Genomic DNA, 19,915 nt, shown 5'->3' on the forward strand with positions numbered 1-19,915 from the left:
TCTTTCTATTTTTCTCTCTTTTCCTCTCTCTCTTTTTCTTTTTTTTTTCTTTTTTTTTTTTCCTCCCATCTCCCTACCCGGTCCTCACCCCTTTGTTCGCCAAAATAAAGTCAAAAGGTTGTACGGCATTTGACCTCGTTTGCATCTTAATCTCGTCCTTGGGATCGTATCGAAACCTCTCTCGACATTGGATCGGGACAAGGATATTCACAGGAAAAGCAGATCTGAATATATTTATTATTAGAGATTAAAAATATGTCTTTGCTGTTTTTTTTTTTTTTTCCATTTTAGGCATTTATGTCTGTCTATTCCCCTGCGTAATATGTCAGAAAACAGAGCTATCCTGTGCATCTAAGCCTTAAATATATCCTTGGCCAGAGGATCAGATCCAGAACCAAATATTTGAAAACTAAAGTTTCACTTCTTCCCTAGTGGTTGTATGTTGACAAGTGCATAATGATCCATTTGGATAAAGGCTGTTCAAGTAGTTGTCAGTAAGATCTATGTTTAATCATTACAGTGAAACTTCCTAAGCAGATCAGATTACAAGTGTGAACTGTCAAAGAAAGGAAGTTATCAGGTAAGCACCCATCTTTCAGTGTCTTCCATGATCACAGGGAACTGGCATATCTGCAGGATTGCTGAAGCTGTAGTTTCTCAGTCTAGAGAGAAAGAACACATTATGCAAATGATGGACATCTCTTAATGCCAGATTTCTTAGGACCTAGGGATTTGGTCCCTAAGGAAGCATACAGCAATGCTTCATATACAATACTGGTGAAGACTGAAAGCTGAAGTTCTGCTGTTTTGGATGGTCAGTGGGGATATACTGAACATTTTGGCAGAAACAGCATAGATATTTTTCAAACTTTGAAAGAATAAGAATTGAGAATGTTGAAATGGTGCTTGCATTGCATACACGCACTACACCAACTGGTCCTTGTGTTCTCCAATACTTTGTTAGTTCAAACTGGCAGTCTATCTAGCTCTAGAGACACTTTTTAGATGGATTTATGTTTTAATTACTCTCCAGGTTTAACCTCACACATTATCTCATGTCACAGGTGCAACACTCAATTTTGACTGAGTGTCTGTAGTTTGAATCAGATCCCATCTTGTCTCTCTCATCTATGGTAAACTGACTCTGAGCCAATGCTCTATGGGCAAGTGCCAACTGCCTGTTCATCACCCCTCTAAACACTGAGTAATTTGCATGACTACTGGGATGATGAAATAATCTCAGAGGATGAGGAGCCGGGAATGTGAGGTATTTATAGATGGGTGTGATGACAGTTTTTAACAGGCTGTACATATCTGTCCCTAGGAGAAGTCTACCCAAAAGCCCTGCTCAGATTAGTGAGACTTTGATGGCATCTGCCCAGCTCTAACATTACATGATTTTGATATGTGCAGGGAAGACAAGGGAAAGTACAGACAATTGTCATGGAGAAGGGTCACCTAAAAGCTCTGGATTACACTTGCCCTGTTGTAATGGTTAGGTGTGACATGGGGAGAAGCAAAGTACCATTGAATATGAACAGCTTTACATTCTTGGAACAACTAATGATGAAGGTAACAACCACCAATTCACTTTAGTAATGCAGAAAGTCAAAGAGAGTGGCCTGGGATGTAACCAATGAGGTCTTTGGTGGCTCATGCAGACAATCTAAATTAGAAAGAAAAAAATAAGGAGCACAGTGGTGCCTCAGGGTAACAGATCCATGGGTGCTCTGCATCTTGCAGAAGGCTGACCACAAGGCTGAAGCAATGCATGTGGAAGCTGGTCTGCCAGCCTGGTCTTGGGAGTACCAGGTGACTGGGGTCAGGGCCTGACTTCCCTAAGTCCCTGGTGTTGATTATGGCTGAACTTATGACATCAATAGTTGAGAATGGGCTTTGTACAGAGCATGCACGTGTGTGTGACTTTGAGTAGGAGAATAGAAATCACAACTGGCTTGCTATTCCAATCCTGCTTAGACAATAAATTTAAGATTTTATGCCACTGAGATTTCTTCTTGCAGATTCTCTAGCCTAAATTCCTCTGTAACAATACCTATGACAACTCTATGTATACCAGCCTTCTAAAAATTGCTCCATTTTAGACAGCAGAAAGCCATTATGAAGACAGATGAAAAATCAAGGACCGCCCTCTTCAGAATTACTTTTTATTTCCACTATTTTTAAAATGTATCCATTCCTTCTGCCTAACTAGTTGTATTACCCTCTTTTGTGAAAATAAATATACATAGTGTTCTTTTCCCCCCACAGATAAAAGCCCATCTTTTTTTCTCTGCTTCCATTCATACATCTCTTTCTACCCCTCTGGTTACATTTGAGTTTTTTCCTGAGTGGTCAATAGTCCTTTTACATTCAGACAACTGTGACAGCGATAATAGCCAACTTACCTGGGGCTAGGGAATGTGAAAGACCTACCGGTAGGACATACATTGACAACAGAGAAATCTGCCAAGCAGAGTGTACACGATGAGTGTCCTATTTGATTTCGTCCTTGGTCCCATGGAGGTGAAAATCTCATAGTGCCCACGACTTGGTGTCTGCCTCCTCGTGATCTCACCAGATGAAATACCAAAGTGGGCTGAGGGGAGTAGAGCAGTTGGGCAGGGGTGTTCAGGAATCCTCTGGGACTGTGCAGTCCCAGAGGCTTAGCAAATGTTCAAATGCTTTAGATACACTCAAAGAAGCATTTGAACTGAAAGTGTTCAGTCTACTCTTTCTCCCAGGCACATTTGAGCACTTTCTCCTATGCTTGAGCTAGTCTTCTGGCACTAAAACTTTTTGTCTTTTCCTTAAAACACATTTAGCTGTTCATCTTCACATCTGGAGAAAAGAAAAAAGAGGTAGTACTGATCTAAATTAAATGTGACAGATGAGCATCATCTGCTTGCTTTTTTAAAGAGGCCAAAATAATATACTGCAGAGGAGTGAACTGTTTTGTTTGTGATCAAAACACAGAAGAAAGAATAAGTGAATCAGATATATCTGTGCTCACTCAAACGTTAGCAGAGCTGGCAATGCCTCAACCAAGACAAGACTTGCCACATCTTTCCCTATCAAGTAAGAGCAAGGCATTTGTTCTTTATCCCATAGCAACGAGCCAAGTGTAAAAGTCTCAGTGTGATCAGCCCATTAGGCACGTGGGATTTTTTCAGATCTCGCAGATGAAGTGCCAGGCTGAAAACATAACGCCACAATATGTGAACCCTTTGCTTTTAATTTACATCCAAGGCACAGCCCTGATCTAAATTGGGGTGAGCAAGATGCACAGAGATGGAGCCCTGTTACATCTCTGGACCAGGAAGAGCAACTGTGTCAGAAAAACTTTGAGTGTCTTTAGCTTGCCATTCTTCCTTTTAACTTGCCTTTAGTGTGCATTGAGTCTAGTTTTGTTACTGCATATTGGTAGAGTTTATCTTGTGGGAAAAGTGATTTGTAGAGCAGACTATGGAGAGTAAAACTCTGCATGTGTCTGTTAGTTTGCTTGTTTGTTTCAGACTGACTGTCCCGTTTTTCCCAGAATCTTGGACATAACTTCCAGTTCTTTAATTTCCTTATATTCCTTATCAGTGTCCCAGTGTGTGTGCATGCTAGTTCATGAAAGCTGTTATTACACCTGATCCATTCCTTTTATCTAGTCACTACAAGTTTTCCTCTGAGTTTTTTAGGAACATATCAGATATCTTTTGGGTCTTCCCTTCCCAAAGGCAATTCTCTCACTGTTCTTGCTGACTCTACCCTTTGACCATCCACTACTGAGTTTCAGTCTAAGGAGGGCTGTAATCACACCAGCATTTTGCAAATGTAGGGGATGAATAAAACCTGTTGCACAGCCCAAAATGGCAAACCGTTTGTACATTGCTGCAGGGCAATGATTTTGTATTCTGATGCAATGAGAGCAGCAAAATACTGCAATATTTATAGTTAATCTAATTGAAACATAGAATCATAGAATCATTAAGGTTGGAAAAGACCTCTGAGATCATTGACTCCAAACGTTAACCTAACTGCCAGGTCCACCTCCAAACCATGTCTTTAAGCACCACATCCACATGTTTTTTGAACACTTCCAGGGACTGTGATTGCACCACTTCCCTGGGCAGTCTGTTCCAATGCCTAACCACTCTCTCTGTGAAGAATTTTTTTCTAATATCTAATCTAAATCTCCCTTGGCACAACCTGAGACCATTTCCTCTTGTCCTGTTGCTTGCTACCTGGGAGAAGAGACCGACCCCCACCTTGCTACAACCTCCTTTCAGGTAGTTGTAGAGAGTGATAAGGTCTCCCCTCAGCCTCCTCTTCTCCAAACTAAACAATCCCAGTTCCCTCAGCTGCACCTCATAAGACTTGTTCTCTAGACCCTTCACCAGTGTTGTTGCCCTTCTTTGGACACCCTCCAGCACATCAATGTCCTTCTTGTAGTGAGGGGCCCAAAACTGAACACAGTATTCAAGGTGTGGCCTAAAGCACATGAAGCAAAATATAAGTTTTAGAGATAGCAAAACTTTCTAGGGAAATGGAGAGTGAGCAGCTGTAGATGGAAATATTTACAAAATAAAAGGGAATATATCAGTGTATAAAATAAGTGATGTAACAAGGAAGAAAGTAGAAAATAGTACACAAAATATGATTGAATCCCACCCTTGCTAGACATGTCATCCTCAGTTCTTCTGAACCTTCAGCTTTATTTTCTTAGGAAATAGGCAGGGGGAATGATGACTTTTTTCAGGCAGACACACTGAATCCCTTCCTTACCACATAAAGCAGCAATTCATTTGTGCTACTGCAGTCTGTCATGGTGTTCCATTTTTTTATTTCTTATCACCTTGCTTAAACTTGAAGGAAGCACAAAGTTCATCTATGTCATTTGCTGGCAGCTGAAATTCTTTCTCAATTTCTTAATGGAGGCAAGAATAGCTCCCAAGATCGAGCACTAGGTGTCCTGAGGCTTTCTTGGTTAGTAAAAGGAGATGACAAGACTGGAATGTATTAAATCTGATGCTGTCTCCTGGGCATCGTTTATAGATTCTCTGTCAACCCACAAGATCCTCTATTACTATGAACAGTGTAATTAGTTTATAATTAGAAGTTAATCACAAATCTATAAAAGAAGCTTCCAAATATTGACAATGGTTAAGAAAGTGAAATTATCATATATAGCTAATTAATTGCTGGTTTGAAATTTGTGAAAGGAAATGAATTCTTAAAGCACCTTATAACCCCAGTAGCAGAAACTGCTCTTTCCTACTTCCAGTTTCAGCAATTATTTGTGTATCTCTGATGTCCTGAAGGAGATGATTAGGATAAAACACAAAAATAATGTTTTCAGTCTAGTTCAGTTCTGTTCTGAAAAGTGTGTTAAACCAGCACTTTCCTATGCAAAAGATTAGTTCCCTCTACGTATTCCAAGTCCTCTTTCCAGGCTACCTTCACCCTCCTGGGGCTGCAGGGAACACCTCCGAAAGGAAGAGTAGCCAAACATACAGTATTCAGTATAAAAAAAGGTAAAAGAAAACAGAAATATTATACTCTCACATTTCATGGAAAAAGAATATTATTTTCCTAACATTTTTCCCTTTTTGACACTCATTACTCGTGTCTTAACCATAGCAAAGGTATGCCAAATTGAGAAAGGAATTTTCACGTCTCTTAACTTATTTGTTTTACCCTACTGTCACAGACTGAAGCCTCATTGTTTCAGACATTGTAGAAACAAAAAGCAAAATGCTTGTTCTTACCTCAAAGGACTTCTAATAATATGAATGGATATAGGCAGATGAGAGTGTACAAAGAAGCAATGACAAAATAAGGATGAGTAGCAATGGTTGCCACTTATCTGCAGCACAAAGTGTTTTGTGTTTTTTTTTCTGATGGGCAGGAAAAGATTAGCAAATTTCAAGTACATGTTGCTAAACATAGTTGAAATATGATAAAGAAGGAGCATTATGAATGTTTATGGGAAAGCTTTGGCCCCATGTGATGAGCAGCATGGGAAAAAAGTAGGAAAATATTTATTTCAAAATGTAGCAACTGTGAGGTAAGGATATGTCATGAACCAGCCTAGATGAGATATGATCTACATATCTCATATCAATAAGATGGTACTAGACTGTGAGAAGCACTGAGAGTGAAGATAGACCACTCATGCTTGATACTATAGACAGAAGAGAGCCTGTGAAGACGTTCAAAGAAAGGGGAGACATCAGTACATTCCTGGGCAAATTGTTTCTCTGAAGAAAAGCTGCTAAATAGCAAAAGCTGCCAAGGGACTGTGGTGATTTTGTACTTGTCTCCTTCCTTCCTTTGATTTGTGAAAGGGTCATGGAGAAGTGGGCAGAAGCTTATAGTCCATTATTGTATCTGACAGCACAAAAAATAATTTATATGAATGAAAAATAAACAATACAGCCCCTTGTTTTGTTCTTCCTTCTGTGTGTGTGTACACATGTCCATGTCTTTATGTGTTTGGGGGGACGGGGGCGTGGTTTTTGTTTTTAACAGAGAAGTCTCTATTTATATCAAGAACTGTCAGGATACATGGAAAATGCATTGTACAGAGAATTTCAAAGGTACCAGTCAGGAAAACAAATGAGTAACTCCTGTGGAATTGTACACAATGTTATATTCACTGATACCAAGTGAATTTTTCATGGTTAATGTTATTACAGTGACCAACCACTTGTACTGAAGTGCTAAGCAGTGCCCGGCATACAACTATTTAGAGAGCTTTTTAGACAGCTGGTCAAAATTAGTAAATAAAAGATATTCCTTATATTCCAGTGAGCAATGTAGGGAAGAACTGCTGAAACTGTTCACAATGTGAAAGCATCTCAGCAAGTAGCTCTGCACATTGCCAATTGCATTGCAATTCCAGGTGTTGTACAAGGTCATACCAATTGGCACACCTGCCTAAAAAAATTGTTGAGGCACTAGGCAGAGGATAATCTCCTAAATGAGGGCTCCTACTTTCTCTGTGGGGATAGGCCTTCACCAGCTGGCATCACATCTGCTCTCTGGCCATCAAGAGAAGGTCTTGCTGAAGGACCATATATACTCCAAGGAAGCCACTATGGCTGCTCTGTCTACAGCAGCATGGGAGGCAGAAATAAATCCTCAGTCCACTGCAGGTCCATGAGGCCTACATAAACATGAGCACAACCCATTCTGCAAGCACTCCAGGGCCCAAACGAGGACTGCAACTATTCATCCATCTTCCTGGGATTCCTAAAAGCGGGCTGGGATTTGCCCTGATTGGAATGGAGATTGCTCACCTAAAGCAATTTAGGTAAGCCAGAAATCTTAATCTTTCCATCTTCACTGATTGGTGTGACTTCCAAGAAGATGCTAGTAGCAATAGAAAATATGAAAATTTTCAGTACCATTATTTGGAGCTCATTAATTCCTTGTCCAAAGTTAATTCTAGGACTGCTAGGCTTCTCATAAGTAGTTTGGGTGGTTTATTTTGTTGGTTGGAATAGTCATAGTGGCTAAGCAACTCTCCATCATATTTGAAAAGTTACGGCAGTCAGATGAAGTCTCAAGTGACTGCAGACAAGGGAATTTTACATCCATTTAAAAAAAAAAAAAAGAGGGCCCTGTGTATTACTAACCAGTCAACCTTACCTCAGTACCTGGTAACATCATGGAACAAATCCTCCTGGAAGATATGTCAAAGCATATGGAAGATAGGAAGGTGATTAGAGAGCCAACATGGCTTCACCAAGGGCAAATTGTGCCTGACTAATCTAGTGGCCTTCACAAATTGTGGATTGATTGCATCAGTGGACAAGGGAAGGGCAACTGATGTCATCTACCTGGACTTCTGTAAGGTCTTTGACATGGTTCTCCAAAACATTCTTGCCTCTTAATTGGAGAAAGATGGGTTTGACGGATGGACTATTAGATGGACAAGGAATTGGCTGGATGGCCACATCCAAAGAGTTAGTCAGTGACTCATTGTCCAAGTGGAAACCAGCAAGAAGTGATCTCCCTCAAGGGTCCATCCTGGGACCAGTACTGTTTAATAACTTCATTAATGACATAGTGGGATTGAGTGCACCCTCAAGATTGTGGATGACACCAAGCTGAGTGGTGCTATTGATACGCTTAAGGGAAGAGATGCCATGCAGTATGACCTTGACTGGCTTGAGGAGTGGGCCCATGAAGTTCAACAAGACCAAGTGCAAGGTCCTGCACCCCAATATTAGTGCAGACTGGGTGATGCATGGATTGAGAACATCCCTGCAGAGAAGGACTTGGGGGTACTAGTGGACAAAAAATTGGATATGAGTTGACACTGTTTGCTTGCAACCCAGAAAGCCAATTGTATCCTGAGCTACATAGAAAGAAGTATGGCCAGCAGTTTGAGGGAGGTGATTCTCCCCCTCCACTCTGCTCTCATGAGACCCCACCTGGAGTATTGCATCCAGCTCTGGGGTCCCCAGTACAAGACAGAGACCTGCTAGAGCAGGTCCAGAGGAAGGCCATGAAAATAATCAGAGGGCTGGAACACCCCTCCTATGAAGAAAGGTGAGAGAGCTGCAGAGTTGCTTAGCCTGGAGAGGAGAAGGCTCCAGAGAGATGTTATTGTGGCCTTTCAATACTTAAAGGAGGCTTATAAGAAAGAAGGAGAAGGACCAGGGCCTGTAGCGACAGGACAAGAGGCAACAGTTTTAAACTGAAAGAGGGTAGATTTAGATTGGATATAAGGGGGAAATTTTTTACAATGAGGGTGGTGAGACACAGGAACCAGTTGCCCAGAGAAGCTGTTCTACAGCTTCAGGTTGGATACAGCTTTGAGCAAACTGATCTAGTGAAAGATGTCCCTGCTCATGGCAGGGGGAGTGGACGAGGTGATTTTTAAAGGTCCCTTCCAATCCAAATGATTCTATGATTCTATCATTGGCATAATAGGATTTATCCAGTGACTTACAGCTGGGCAGCTTCCTAGTGGTGTCCTTTTGGCCAGTGGGTAGAGGTGTTTTGTGTCATTATGCTACGTTTTTTTGCTTGTTTTTCCCAGAAGAAAAAAAGGTTTTGGAAAAAAATTTCTGGAGACACTGTTGCATTTTCCCAGCTTTGATAGTCCTGAGTGCACATGTATAATGTAAAGTTATATACAAAGTATAGGTCATTGTGTAAATGTTTTTGATACCCAGTTACCCCATTACAGTGCAGGGTCATGGCAGTAAGGCTCTGTTGGCCCTTCATCTGTATGATTTGCCCTCTATCAGGCTCCTATTAACTCCATGTTTTGCAGAGTACTCTCTGAGCCTGAAGAAAGTTGCATGTTGAGTGGCTGCAGTGTATTAGGTGCCCAAGACTTAGGTCACAGATCTAAATTTGCTATACAACATATTATTTTCCTCACTGTTCCTCTTCCCTTTTCCTCAGTTCAACCCTTTTCCTTCCCTTGCGGGACTTTCTTAATGGACTCATTTTATCAGTACACACATATTTACTCCCCATTGCTCTTTACAGTCAAGCTTCACTAACACTTCTCCTTGCCCTCCTTGCCTTTGGGTGGCTAAGGGGATGCCAGGGAGCTGAATATGTAAGTGCCCATCTTAACAAATTTAACATGTACTAGCAAGGAGGTGCTCCTTTTGATAGATCAGGCAAAACATTCTTACTAAGCCAGCCTGAGTCATTCCCTCCTGCCCGTGTTTACTCAGTGAAGTTGCTACCTCCTGACTCCTGAGAAAAATCTGTTCAACCATTCTCCCTTACTGTACATTTGAGGGAGGTGATTCTCCCCCTCCTTAGCCACTATGACTATTCCTGTTTCCTTCATGTTATGATCAAACAGTTTCCTGCCCTGGACTGCAGACGAAGGTAGTCTGCCTCTTCAATGTAGCTATATAGCTAAGTTAAGAAGTACCAGCAATCACTTTTCTTTCCACCTCCCCAGTCCCCTTCCTCAAGGTTTTTCTGCAGGGCCTGGAACTAGGGTGATTTTGAAACTGGCTTAGTTTAACGCTTTTTTAAAACTGATTAAAATAGTCTCCACCCCTCCCCCAGTACCATGCAGGCTGAACAATGGACACCCCAAAATCCAGTTTTCTCTCTATGGCTAGCAGTAGAGATGAAGCTAAGTGTTAGCTGTGGACTGACCTCCAGTCTTGCCAGAAAGAATGATCAGCCAAAAATGAAGGTTTTAATAAAGGATTTAATGAGTGAAAGAATTGGGAAGCTTGAGGGAGGAGAGTTTTCTCTGTACTTGCCTTTCCCCAGAAGGTGTCCTGAATTTGCCCTTGCTTTGATTGATAATGTATTCCTCCAGCAGTACAACCCACCCTTCTGTTTCCCTTCATCATACAGCTGCACATTGTGCTGATGGCTTGGGGGCCTTTCCTCATATTACTGCAAAAAGGGCTCTTGTTCAGTATGTTGAAGATCCTCTCCATTTCACAAATATTTCCTCTTTTAATTCTTTGCCCTAATATGTGCTGTGTTATTTGTCAGCGTTAAACTGCATGTGCTTTCTTGGTTCTGCTGTGGCTAACTGCACTGCTACTTTGTTTATGCTAGTACTGATTAGCCAAATTGGAAGTCTAGAGCTTTTTTGAGACTCTTGCTAATAACATTTTGTCAGTCTGAAAGAAATGTTTAGTTAGGTGTGGAAGGCAGAGGAATCATCACCAGCATGTGCTTCCTCTGCTTGCGGATGTGCTGGGCTGCTGTAATCAGATCTCATATACAAAGCATGGTCACACCTGGTAATGACTTGGATAGGAAATGGCATCATGCATGAGAATTCAGCAAGTGAAGGCAGTGTAAGAACCAGGCAACATGCTTGTTTGTCTGAACCTTTACTGAACAGGTGTTTCAGCATTGTCTCAGGATCCTGAGGGAAGTGTTTAAATTTAATTCAGGAACAAAACCAAGCTCCCAACTGCTTGAGATGATTAAAAATCCCAAGACTCTTTTTGTAAGAATAAGAGTATGACCCTGATATCTTGGCCAAATTCCAGACAATGAAATTACATTCTGCCAATATGAAATATACCTGTCATTTGAATTGCAAAGCTATTCTGAATTCCCACTGAGAACTCCTGTTGAGTTTTGCATGCTTTAAATGGTTGCCATGTCCACCAGTCAGATACAGCATTTCTGGAGTGGGACCTGTAAGTAAGCCTATCTCCAAAGCACATTGGTAGAGAAAAAAGAAATTAAAGACAAAATACCATCATTATTTCTGATGGTAGCACTATTATTTTCTCAAACTCTATCAAGCCACTGATTACTTTTTATTATTCTTCTTAGTGATGTTGGTTTGAGATTCCTCACAGGAAAGAAGATAATTGAAAGACAGATTAGAAAAGCAAGATGTTGAGTAAAGCTAAACCAGAAAATGGTATGCATGTTAGGCATGGCATGCTAGCACTTTAAATCCTTGGTCTCAGGAGGAGGATGGCTATTGCATATGAAATTTCATTTTTTGAATTGATTCTTTTTTTAATGAGTTAAAATAATGAAATAGACATATGCAACCATACTGAAATTATCTTACCTATCAATTATAGTAGGTCTTTATGTGACAGCTCTACCACTGCAGGGTGCGAACTGGAAGGAAGCATTCAACAGAATCTGTGCTGCCCCATTCCAGAAGCCCAAGCCCACTAGATGTGATAGCTCCAGCCTCATCAGAGACCTGTGGAACAAGAAAATTCTGTGTGGAGTTAAACCACAAATGACTTTTAATATATTATGAATTGACCAAGAAAAACTTCATTTTCTACTATGGCAGGAGTGTGATTTACAGAGCCCAGGGAAAAGAAGCAGCATTCATGTTGTCTCATGTAGTAATTAACTGACCCCTTGCCAGAGAATTGGAGCTTAAGACATTTCTATTCCACTGCTAAGTATGATCATGGCACCAATGATTTTGCCTCCATTCGTTCCAGACTTAAAGCCTAACTGGACATAAGGCTGCTTGACTGCTTTAACTAAGGAGGATTTCCATTTACCAGACCCTTCATATACTACTGAAACTGTGTAGGTGGCCAAGTATCATTAAAACCATAGCCAAAGGAACCTTGGTTATAAGCAGTTTGTTAGGAGCACACATAGGAACTGTTAAGCCTCAAAAAAAAAAAAATATTGCATATGCTCTCTCCTTCCAGCAGTGTTTTGGTCACTACCGTCTGTCACTAGCAGACCTTCTGCCTTTGGGCTCAACTCTGGCAGCTGCTTTTGTTGCCCTCATCTCATTCAAACCCAAGTTTTTTATTTCCTTCTTTCTGCTTTTCTGCTAAGGGCTGAAAAGCCTCCCTGCTCTGTGATGGAGTGCCACAGGGGCAATGGTCTTAATCTGCTGCCCTCTCCTTCCTTAGAAATTGTGAATGTGAGCAGATCCCCAGGGCTTCAGAAAAGGACCCCATGTGACCTTACTCTACTTCTTTCTGCCTGTGGATTCAAGGCCAAAGACAGCATTGGGTTTAGGCATTAACAGTTACTTTCCATGCCTGAGAGACAGCAGGACTAGTGTGGGCACAGGAAGTGATAGAGACGTGCCAGGTATATTGCAGCTCATCTGTCTTGCTTCTGCGTGTGCTGAATAGTCTGGCTGTCCCTGGAGCCAGAGCTGCCATATGGGTGACACAGCCCTTTGAGGAAGGTGCTACACTTAACTCTGCATGCATTCCCTTAGACAAGAGCTATGCACCGTCCTGTAAGTCTTTTCTGAGAGACAGCAGATATTCTTCACTTGAGGGCTCTCAAAGTGCTTGTTGAAATTGGGATAAAAGGAAAAGTTGTGTCTTTCCTTTGATATGAGTGTGATTTTTGATTGGGCCAACTGGAAGTGTTGGCCTGGTACAGACTAAATATTTTTGATTTGTGGGGTCCCACTGCTGTGCAGAATCTCCAGATTCTAGACCATGACAGGCAAAACCGTGTATTTTTCTGAGGTTTACAAAGTATTCATTCTAAATGGAACCATAACTTTTCTTTGCAAACCTGACTTTCCTGTTTGCTATATGTCTTCCTTTCTCAGTCTCTCTCCTTTCTTTTTCAAATGCTAGGCCACCACCTAAATTATTCAATGTAGAATAAAATCAATTGTGTTCATAATTTAATCTGAATGTTGTTAGAATCATACTTCAGAGGCATAATACAATTTTGTGTTCTGACTACACGTATTTCGGAAGGGGGCTAGAAGTTATAGGAAGGATTTAGTACTCATGGGTTCTCCACGGCCAGTTCAGTTCTGTATTTCTTTATAATGCAATACCTATATTCAGTACAGTATATTCTGTGTGAATATGTATCCCTTCTGAAATACGAAGCTACTTAAACCTGGAGAATTCTTGGGGTTCTTTAAATTGGCTTGAAATTAAACTGTTCTCTCAGTTACAATTACATTGTAAAGAGATGGTGTCAGTAGTTTCACTAGGTTGATTTCCCATGTCAGAAGAGACAATTTTTTCCGCAACGCACAGATTAGAAACTGAGAGAAAGCAATATGAAATGCAACATAGTGCAACATTCAGGGAACCTAGGAGCAGGAGCAGTCTTCTCATGTGACTTAAAACTTCATGGAAAATAATGGCTAGTAACAAATGCCATGCTGTCATCAGAGACCTGCATTTATAGAGAACAAAGAGCTTTGACAAAAGTTTTATTCTTTAGCATTTATCATACATTTTTAGTGCAAATATATTTGTGGGTCAAAAACTGATTGTGCAGCTGTCAAGCCTTGTTGACAACAAGGTTTTGTCTTTTACAGCCAGGGGACCCTTTCTGAGGATTGAGGATTGCTTGTAAGACATGGGATCTATCTGATCAAGTAGAACAAAAAGCATATTTGCCAGCTGACTGGCCAACCTGGTGAGGAAACCTTTGAATTAGCGATGATGGGAGCAGATGACTGGCAGTAATGTCAGGAAGTGGTGGACAAGGTTGGGGTGTGGGGTGATGTAAACAGGAGGGATGTTGTAATCAACAAAGCAGGGCAGAAGGAAACCCCACTCAAAAATATCCAGGTAAATAAGGAGGTTCCTACCAGACAGAACTATGGGGAAGGTTCCCATGACCTTTCTGGGAAATCAGCATGACTTGCTGCCTCTCTGAAGTGAACAAACAGGAGGAATTAGAGGTCTGTGTGCAGTTACAGAGTTATGATCTCATTGGAATCATGGAGACATGGTGGGATAGCTCACATGACTGGAGTGCTGTGGTGGATGGATACAGGTTATTAAGGAAGGACAGGCTGGGACAACAAGAGGGTATCACCGTTTACATGAGACGGCATCAGGGTGCATGCCTATGGATGAACAATGAGCTGGTGAGAGCTGGAGTCAGGACTAGTTGGCAGACCAACATGGGTGACATTGCGGTGGGTGTCTGCTACAGACTGCCTGACTGGGAAGAAGTAGTAGATGAGGCCTTTTTCACACAGCTGGAAGAATCCTTATCTTCACAGGCCCTGTGCCTTATGAAAGACTTGAAGCCTCCAGTATATGCTGGAAAGAGATTACAGCAGTGCATGAGAAATCCAAGAGGTGTTGGGAGTGTGTTGATGGCACCTTCCTGATAGAGGTGATCAGGGAGCCAATGAGGGGAGAAGCTCTGTTGGACCTCATACAAACAAGGAAAAATTGGTCAGGGATGTAAAAGTCGGGGGCAGGCTGTGATGTCCATGAGACGGTATTAAGTATCCTGAAAGAAGGGAGCAGAGCAAAAAGCAGGACCACAGCCTGGACTTTTGGAAAACACACTTCAGCCTCTTCAAAAGTCTGCTTGGAAGAATCCCATGGGATGCAGCCCTGGAGAGAAGAGGTGTCTAGGAGAGCTGGTTGATTTTCAAGGATCAGCTCCTCCAAGCTCAAGAAAGGTCCATTCTGACAAGTAGGAGGCCTTCATGGTCTTACTGGTAAGACCTACTTTCAGGAATCCCAGGGCAAGGAGCATCCAGTTAAGGAACATTTAATCAAATTGGGGATACATTAGGCCCTGGAACCTGATGGAATGCACCCACAAGTGCTGAGAGAGCTGACCCATGTCATTGCAAGAACAATCTTGATCAGCTTTGAAAGTCTGTGGCAACTGAGGGAGGTTCCTGAGTACTGGAAAAAAGCAGTTGTCACTCCTTTCTTCCTGAAGGGCAAGAAGGAGGATCCTAGGAGACAGAGGCCAGTAAGCCTCACCTTTATCCCATGGAAAGCGATGGACTGAATCCTCTTCAAAAACATTTCCAAACACGTGAAGGACAAGAAGGTCGTTTGGAGTAGTCATCAGGGATTTATGAAGGGGAAATCATGCCTGGCCAAGCTCATAGACTTCTACAATGAAGTGACTGTCATGGTGGATGAGGGGAGAGCAGTGGATGTTGTTCATCTTACCTTTAGCAAGGCTTTCAACTCCATCTCCTGTAACATTCTCACTGACAAACTGGTGAAATGTGGGCTATATATATGAACAGTGAGGTGGATTGAAAACTGGCTGAATGGCCAAGCTTAAATGGTTCAACTAGAGGCCAGTTACTAGTGATGTACCCCAGGGATCAAATCTGGGACCAACACTGTTTAACGTCTTCATTAATGACTTCAATGATGGGACAAAATGCTCCCTCAACAAGCATGAGAAGAGTGCTTGATAGACCAGAAGGGTGTGTTGCCACTCAGAGGGGCCTGGACAAGCTACAAAAATGGGCAACCTCATGAAATTCAACAAAGGCAAGTGCAAAGCCCTATATTTGGACAAGATTAATCCCACGCATCAGGAGAGGCTGGGGGTTGATCAGCTGGAAAGCAGTGTGGCAGGAAAGGACCTAGTCCTGGTGGACACCAAGTTTACCATGAGCCAGAAATGTGCTTTAGTGGCAAAAAAGGCCAAGGGCATTGAGAGCTTCATGAGGCAGCGCATTGCCAGCAGGTCGAGGGAGGTGATACTTCCCCTGTACTCATCTGAAGTGCTGGGTCCTATGCTGGGCTCCCCGGTATGAGAGGTATCAAAAGACTAGAACGAGTCCAGCAAAGGACCACAAAGATGGTGAAGGGACAGGAGCAGGACAAGAGGCAATGGGCACAGGATAAAGTACAAGGAATTTCATTTAAACATAGGAAAAAGGTGTGGTGTTTTTTTTTCTTTTTTACTCTGAGAGCTGTTGAATACTGGGATAGGTTGCCCAGAGAATGTGGAGTCTCCATCCTTGGAGATATTAAAAACCCATCCAGACACATCCCTCAGCAACCCACTGTAGCTGACCCAACTGGAGCAGGAGGGTTGAGCTAGATGATCTGTTGAGATGCCTCCAAACCTCAACAATTTTACTACTGTGTGATACTTAAAAACTGAGTGATAATTCTTCTCATCCTAATTATTTGGACAGCCACTGAAGATATGTTTGGGCAATAGTGTCAGATGAAACAATCAAGAATAGCCTCTGTAAAAGGATAATTTTAAATAAACTACAGGACTTTGAATCAAAATATTTATCATGTGAAACAGAAAAAAATTGAGGCTGGAAGTAATATGTTAGGCAGGGCTGGTGCCTGTTTGAAATCTGGCAGTTATGGTCTAAATAAATTGCAGCAAATACAGCTGATCTCATGAAGCCTTGGAAATCACGTTACTTCCAATAATTAATTGGTGAAATAAACATGAGTGTCAGGATTTCCATATCTCATCTTCTCACCCTCTTCAATTTTACCTGCCTCCTCCCCTTTGGGATATTCAATCAACTGGAGTTTTTAATACACCAAGAATTTGTAAATAATTAAATGGAACTTTGTCAAAAATAATGTCAGGTGGCAGGACTACTCTGACACTCACAGTGCATTAAAATGGGATAAAAGTAACATCAAATGAAAGTGCCTGCAGGGAAAGGAGTGGATATGTAACAATGTAACATAGAAAAGGACCTTTGATTTCATGAGGCTCAATTTCGTAAAAGTGCAGGTCATCAAATGGGAATGTCATTGAAGTAATCAGAGAGTCCTGCATATTCCATCTTATTGTTAAAGGAGACAGCTAATTAAGTGTGGGTACCATCCTGAATAACAACAGAAAGCACAACTTAATGTGATCAAGATCAAAACTGGGCCCAGAACTGAGCCATAAGCCTATTGTTCTACTTGCTGCTGAACACACGCAGCAAATGTTTGTGTGGTCATACTGAACAGAGGTTATCTTGCTCTTTGCATGCTGCTAAAAGTTGTGCAGCAAAACTTGTTATTGATACTTGTTTTGAATTGTAGATGAGTCCTCTAACATAGATGAGGTCATTGACTGGAGTCGGAATGAGACAATTAATTAATATACACCATCCATATAAGGTCATATAGAAAATAATAATTTGTGCCTTTCCTCTTGTTTAAAAGGATTAGAAAGATCTGTCATTTTCGAAAATTTGCTTTAATTGCTTCAGCTATATTACCACCAGTAAACATGTGAAAATAATTTAATACCTGTTCTGTTCCTACATGGGACAGTGAGATGAAGAAAATTAGTAAAGGGGCAAGAATCCTTTGCAAAAGGCTCTTTTCTGACAGTGGCATTAGGGAAACTGACTGCAAGGGAACTTGTAGGTGTTGCAGGTTTCTTAATGGGAAATAAAAGGTAGAACAGGTCTGCGTGTAGCACACCCCTGTGTAGCAGGGGTGTTTCAGGAAAATTGATAAGTTACTGCTGTGCTGATTGACTATCCAGCATTGAGGGTGTTACCATGAAACTTCTTCCTCACATACAGTTGCCTGAAGAAATTTTGGCTGCTAGTGTCCTCTAGAGTCAAGGTATTTCTGGAAACTGCTGTTAGCATGGCCTCTCCTCAATTTTCTGCCCTGCTTGTGTTTTCCAAAACTACGTGAGGTCTTTTAGAAGCTACATGCAGTTTCTTCCACAGCCTTTTCTATCAAGAACATGCTTATTAAACACTTACTTTCTGGAACATTTGTCTGAATCAAACACCCAAGAGGTTTCCTGTTCCTCAATAAATATTTTTCCGTGTAACTTCATTTCACGCCAAGGCAAATCCCAGGGGACAGAGCTTCCTGCAGCTCCAGAGCATTTAACAACAAATTAATGAATGTCTCCTTAAAATGTGGTTAAAGACAGCAAGATTTTCCTTGGACAAAAATGTGCGTGTCTTTCTTGACTTCTTGTCCTGGTTTCAGCTGGGATAGGGTTAATTTTCTTCTTAATAGTTCTTATAGTGCTGTGTTTTGGGTTTAGGATGAGAACAATGTCGATAACACACTGATGTTTTGGTTCTTGCTAAGTAGTGCTAAGTTGTTGCTAAGTAGTTGCTAAGTAGTGCTTACACTGGTGTCCTGGTTTCAGCTGGAACAGACTTAGTTTTCTTCTTAGTAGCTGGTAGAGTGCTGTGTTTTGGATTTAGGATGAGAATAATGTTGCTAAAGGTATGTCTCGAAGCATCTGTGGCCATGGTTATGTCTGTGCCACAGCACGTATACCTGTTGAAGGGATTGTGGCCCAAGGATAAGTCCATGCTGGAGAAGGTACACCTCGAAGCATCTGTGGCTGTGGATAAGTCTGTGCTGCAGCAGGGACACCTTGAAGCATCAGTGGCTGTGCATGAGGTCATGCGGGAGCACCTCAAAGCGTGTGGCCATGGGTAAGGCCATGGTGGAGCAAGTTTACTTCTGAAGAGACTGTGGCTGCGGGCAAGGCCACACTGGAGCAGGAGTATCTCTGAAGGCATTGTGGCCCATGGAGAAGGCCATGCTGGAACAGGTGCACCTCTAAGTGACTGTGGCTGGGTATAAATCCATGTCACAGCAGGTATACCCCTGGAGATACTGTGGCTCATAGACAAGGCTCCACTTGGAGCAGGTAAACCCCTAAGGGGCTGAAGTCTGTAGATAAGTCCAAGCTGGAGCAGGGGCAAGGGGAGGAGTCCACTGCAGTGTTAAAGCCAATGGTCTGGTCCAAAGGGGCCAGGGGTGGAGACTGTAATGGAAATACCTTTAAATTGTTGTAACCCGGGATTTGAGTTGCATGTTATGGGAATGACTATATCAGGAACCCCTTATTGCTAGCCAGGCTAGGAGCAAGGGGAGGAGTTCATTGCAATGTTAATCCTGGCCCAAAGGGGCCAGGGGTGGAGATTATAATGGAAATAGCTTTAAATTGTTGTAACCCATGATCTGAGTTGCGTGTTATAGTAATTACCATAGCAGGAACCACCTGAACCAATGGAGGAGAAGCCTTACAAGAAGCAGTGCAAGCGCAGCAGTGACTCGACCTGAGCTGGCTTTGGTGCCCAATAACTCCACGGAACACACCACCTCTCCTGTCCTGAGTGATCACCATCACAGATGGAGCCTAAAGTCATGGACTAAATGAAATCAATGCACATTATGTGGACATTTGTGGGTGTTTGTGGACATCTTACAGACATTTCACAGGGGTGGTCCATAGAATAAGTCGGGTGGTGGTTAATGAGGATGTATTGGATAATGTGGGACCTGAGCATGACGTAAATGGTATGGAATAAGGGGTGGATACTGTCCTGGTTTCAGCTGGGATAGAGATATTTTTCTTCTTAGTAGCTGGCATAGTGGTGTGCTTTGGATTTAGGATGAGAATAATGTTGCTAACACGCTGATGTTTTGGTTCTTGCTGAGCAGAGTTTACACTAGTCAAGGACTTTTCAGCTTCTCATGCTCTGCCGGGTGCATAAGAAGCTGGGAGGGGGCATAGCTAGGACAGCTGACCCAGACTGGCCAAAGGGCTATTCCATACCAGATGATGTCATGCTCAGTATATAAGCTGGGGGAAGAAGAAGGAAGGGGGGACGTTCAGAGTGATGGCGTTTGTCTTTCCAGGTAACCATTACGGGTGATGGAGCCCTGCTTTCCTGAGGATGCCTGAACACCTGCCTGCCGATGGGAAGTAGCGAATGAATTCCTTGCTTTGCTTTGCTTGTGTGCACGGC

The sequence above is a fragment of the Platalea leucorodia genome, assembly GCF_965183815.1.
Source record: "Platalea leucorodia genome assembly, chromosome: Z".
Taxonomy (NCBI): domain Eukaryota; kingdom Metazoa; phylum Chordata; class Aves; order Pelecaniformes; family Threskiornithidae; genus Platalea; species Platalea leucorodia.